This window comes from Lycium ferocissimum, chromosome 9, assembly GCF_029784015.1.
Source record: "Lycium ferocissimum isolate CSIRO_LF1 chromosome 9, AGI_CSIRO_Lferr_CH_V1, whole genome shotgun sequence".
Taxonomy (NCBI): Eukaryota; Viridiplantae; Streptophyta; class Magnoliopsida; order Solanales; family Solanaceae; genus Lycium; species Lycium ferocissimum.
Genome location: NC_081350.1, coordinates 70,019,644 through 70,024,884, shown reverse-complemented (window position 1 = coordinate 70,024,884; position 5,241 = coordinate 70,019,644).

The following is a 5,241-nucleotide window of genomic DNA, read 5'->3' as shown; positions in this document are numbered from 1 at the left end:
TTTGGGGATTCAACGCATACCCTAGGTCCCTATTTCCCAAAATAACACGAGCCCCCCAAGAAAACCTGGTCAATGAACCCCTTGTTTTTGACCCTATAACGTCCTGCTCTCCCCACTCGGGGGCCATCCGAATGGCAATAAAAATAAAAGTTCCGACCCGATCAATACAAAAAAATTCGAATTTGGGTGGATACCCAAAAATCCGTGGGAATACCCCCCGAAAACTCGCCCGATAGGATAGACTCGAGGGGAATCCAAACGAACAACAGGGCCAAATAGGCAAACCCCCCTTATAAACTAACTTCTTCGCTTGAAGGAAGGAAATGATCTTCTTCGGAGTGGGACTAGGAGTACCCCTCCACTCAAGCCTAAGAATGCCTAGCAGGGCTAAGGTAATTGTCTTGTCATGACAGTCCAAGATCGCGTGATAAGGAGAAAGCCAGGACATCCCTAATAAAATATCAAAGTCCACCATATCGAGAATCATCAAATCTACCCAAGTGTCATACTCCATAAAAGCAACCAAACAAGACCTGTAAACTCGATCAACAATCACAGAATCTCCGACCGGATTAGACACATGAATCAGCATATCTATGCTATCACAAGGAAAATCCCAACTAACGGCTGAATGCAAATACATACAAATAGGTGGATCTAAGATCAAATAACACAGATGTTGCTCTATGATGGAAAAGATGGTACCTAAAATCACAGCATCTGAGGCCTCGGCCTCGGCCTCGGGCCTACCCCAAAATGAGTAAACAATGGGCTCCACCACTGTAATGAGCAGTTTGGTCATTATTAAATCTCCAACATTTTTTTACCCTTTACCAAGCTTGGTTAGCTCTATTTTGATCTGAGGAGACCGTTGACATGCTTTTCGAGGTGTTTAGATTTTATTCGGGTGACTTTTTGTGAAAATTGGGCTTAAAGCGAAAAACAGTTGACTCAAAGCTGACTTTTCGGTAAACGAACTTTTTTTAGAAATCGGTCAATACCGACAGGTCCGGTTGGTCATTTAGAACTTTCGTACATATTTGGTTCGGTTCCCAATGCATTCGGGTGCATTTTGGGACTTAGGTTGGAAAGTTAATTTTGAGGTATCGGGGATTGACTCGGTCAACGAGACCTCCAATTGGAATTCTGAGGCCATGAGTACGTTTGTAGAGTATTTTTATGTATATCTACATATTTGGTTTCTATTCGGGAGTTTCCGAGATGGTTTCGCGGGTCGATTTCAAGTTTAGAAGACACTAGAAAAATCTGATGTCTGGTGACCGCTTTTGCGCCAAAGCAGTAGCGCGGAAGAGCGTGCGGAAGCATGGCCGAACCACTGAAGCTGTAGGGCTAATGCGTTGGCCGAATCACCAAAGCGGTAGCGTGAAAGCGCTGGCCTGCCAGCGGATGCGACCGACGAACCATATTTTTTTTAAAAGGTCCTAAGTCTTTCATTCATTACCCACTCGGAAATAGAGATTTTGGGAGCATTTCAAGGCATTTCTTGGGGGACAATCATTGTGGTAAGTTCTTCCATCTTCATTACCAGTCCTTATTCCATTAATCATCAAAGAAAAATCTTTAAAATGTGCTAGTTTATTTAAGAACTTGTGGATTAAAAGATAGTTTTTTTGAGTTATTCTTTCTAGGATTTTTAATGAAGAAATTGATTGATTTATGCTAGATAATGATGTATTGTTACACCGCGGAAAATTTTCCGTCGATGCACAATGAATAGAATAATGAAGAGTACGAAGTATGCGGTGTTTCAATAAGTAAAGAATAGCATTTTATGACTCTAAATAAGATTTCAAAGAAAATTGAAGTAAGAGACGAGAGTTGTTAAGGGAAGCAAGGTATACGTCGTGTATCTGGCAAGATTTACGAGTATCGAATTAATGAGGACTTAATGAAGTTCTGGAGGAGAGTTATAACGTCCCTTGTATTATTAATGAAGTAGTCAACAAGTGTTAAGAAAGGTTCCATAAGGATTGGAGATCGAACGAAACGACGGAGATCATTTCAGGGGGCAGGGGTTATGCGACCCACTTATACGGTCCGTATAATGTTATACGGTCTGTATAACACCCAGCAGAGTTGGTGTCTGCCCATTGGTGAACCGCGACCACTTATACGGGCCATGTAATGTTCCACGGACCGTCTAAGTGTCCGTGGAAGTCCCGACGGGCAGAATTCTAGTATTTGTATAAATAGATGCCTTGAGATCTTTTACTTCATTTATCATCTTTTACAAGTATTGAGAGCTCAAAACCCTTCTCTAAGCACATTTCACTCAAGTCCAAAAGAACACAAAGATCAAAGGCTAAAAATCAAGTGTTTATGCATTAGCAAGCTTCCAAAAGTGGTTAGAAGATTTCAAGAAAATCCAAATGAAGGTGAAACTAGGTCTTGCTCAAGTGAGATGTTTGCACCCAAGGTTCATTCCACACGTCTAAGGTAAGTTTTATGACTTTTCCATGTTGTTTAAGGTATTTTAAAGTTGAAACACTTGAATTGCAAAAAAGATATAGAAATGGGTCATGAATGTGGGAATAGTGTCACTTTTGAATAGATGTTTGGATTGAGTTATGATTCTTGATACATTATGATTATAATCATGTTATAAATGATATTGAGAACATGGAATCGACATTGTATGTGAATGAACGTAATTGTGTGATATGACCATGAATATGGATGAATCGAAGTGAATTGAGAAGTGAGGATAATGTAGTTGAATAAAGGCTATTGTGATGATGTTGTGAAAGTTATCATTGATGTTTGGGAGTTGATATATGATATGGAAGAAGTTGCATAAATAAAGGAGATGCTGTCCAGTTTCCTCTAGCCTTAGTCATGTATGTTAAGCCATCGATTCTCTAATTTTAGTATGTACTCTAATGAAGGTAGAACGTGAGCATTGAAGGGGAACGTTCAGAAGTTGATAGAATAGCTAAACGAAAATGTATGTAAGGCTAACCCTTCTTGCATAAGGCATGGTTCTTTGGCCAAATATCTATCCTTCTATGAGCCTACGATCTTCTCCAATGATCCACCCTAAAAGCTACTAAGCTTATGATTCTCAATATGATACGATTGTACTAAGTTCCTTATATGACGAGTAATCCTTTAAGGATAGATGTGATGAATGACGATAGTAATAATGCTAAAGATGCATATACGTATATGTGCCTATGTATGGCTATTATGAAACCCCGAGCTTATATGGCTTAGTAGAATGTAATAATATGTATATACCTATATATGATGTGCGCGCGCACCACCGGGGCAGCTGGGTACGGATAACCCCGAGCCTTGGTAGGGCTAGGTATATATGACATCGAGCCTTGCAAGGCCGAGTATGTGAAACACCAAACCTTCGTGGTCGTGTATGCTATATAAATGCTATGTATATGACATCAATATGAGTATGAATATATTAAGTATATGTAAATGCTAAGTAAAGGCTATGTATATGAGATGTAAATGATATGAATATGAGTATGAATGGAAATATGAATACGAATACGGAAATGGATACGAAAGGTAAATGAGTACGGATATGGATGTATGTACACGGATACGCAATAGAAATGGAATGCCCCTATGGGAAGCAAGTAAGTGCTATGGCGATGATATTATTATCTCTCATCCTATGTTCATATGTTGTCTATTATGCTTTCATATTGATATTGATCATGCTTTACATACTCGGTATTCTTCAGACCGACATCTTTTTGCTCATGTGGACGTACGCGCCATGCCCGCGATGGTGGTCAGGGAGATAGATTTGATCCATAGCTGCTTTATTCAGGGACTACATAGCGGAGCTCCATTTCGTTCGGAGCTACAGCTTTTGGTACTTATTCTTTTGTGTACGTAATTATAGGCGCGGCGGGGGGGGGGGGGGGGGGGGGGGGGGGGGGGCGTATTCTTCTTGAGGCTCGTATTACGTGTGTATATGGTTAGATGTGTTTGGCACTTTTATCAGCCTATATTTTGGGATATTATTTTGTTAAGCCTCGTCAGCTTATGTACATTTATTTGGGCATAGTTGCTAATGTTGATATAAATGAATTGTCGCCCAATGAGATTGGAATGACGATGAATGAAAAGTATAATTTAGCCATGTGGCTCACCTAAATGAAATGTGAAAGTATGTTAAGGGGTGCCCGGGTGGGTTAGTACTGGGTGCCCGTCGTGGCCCTCCGGTTGGGTCGTGACATGTATCGAAGGTTGTCAATCATATATCTTCCATTATTAGTGTTGGATTCTTGAATTTAAGAGTTAGGGTTTATACCCAAAATTGAGGGTTTTGCTTGGATTTTGAAATTAGATGAGTCCTTGAGTTAATTTAGCAATTAGTTGATGGGTTTTAATCACCTAGTGCCTAATTGAATAATTTACCCCCAAATTTTTCGTTTTACCCTTGTGGGTCCCGTTTTCCCAAATTCTAGGGTTGGAATTGAGCTAAATTGAATTATAGTGATATTGGTATCGATCTTTATGATTTCTAATATGGATTTCGAATATGCCTAGACTTCTTTGATGCGAGGCTCAGCGGAGGGGGAAGGCGAAAGAGTGATTGTTAGTGTTTGTTGTTCGGCCGTGCAGGTTATGGCTTACCCTTGGTGAGACTTCATATAGCGAAGCATATATTTAGATCATATTGTCGGAAAAAGCATGTAAACCTTTTGGGTGTGAAGTTGGGTTTGATATTGTTTTAGGTTGGGCCCTATTGCGTGATTGGGGCTAGCCACCCCGTTGTGTTGTGACTTGATTGTTCTATTGTGTAGGCTTGATGCCATGTGTTGTTAGTAGCTATTGGAATCTATTGTCCATCTTGATTTTGATATTGTAGTATCTTACGGCTTGATGTTGATATGAGGATAGAGTCCTTTTATGAGCATCTTCTTCACCGATATTATTAGGCGTACCCGTTGCCGTAGTGCGGACATATATTATTGGCGTACCCATGTTGGTACTTGTGATTTTGATATGTCATTTGCATACCCATGTTGATACGTGTGACACTAACTATATTGTTGGCGTACTACATGTTGGTACTTGCGATATTGATCAGATTATTAATGTTGACACATGCATTGCACGCATTCCCATCCATTCATGATACACTGTTGATACCTTGATGACACTTGATGAAACACTGTGATGAGCTGGGCTCAATTTTTACTTGAGTGACGTGAGAGTTCGATATTCGATGTTCGTCTCGGAATCATG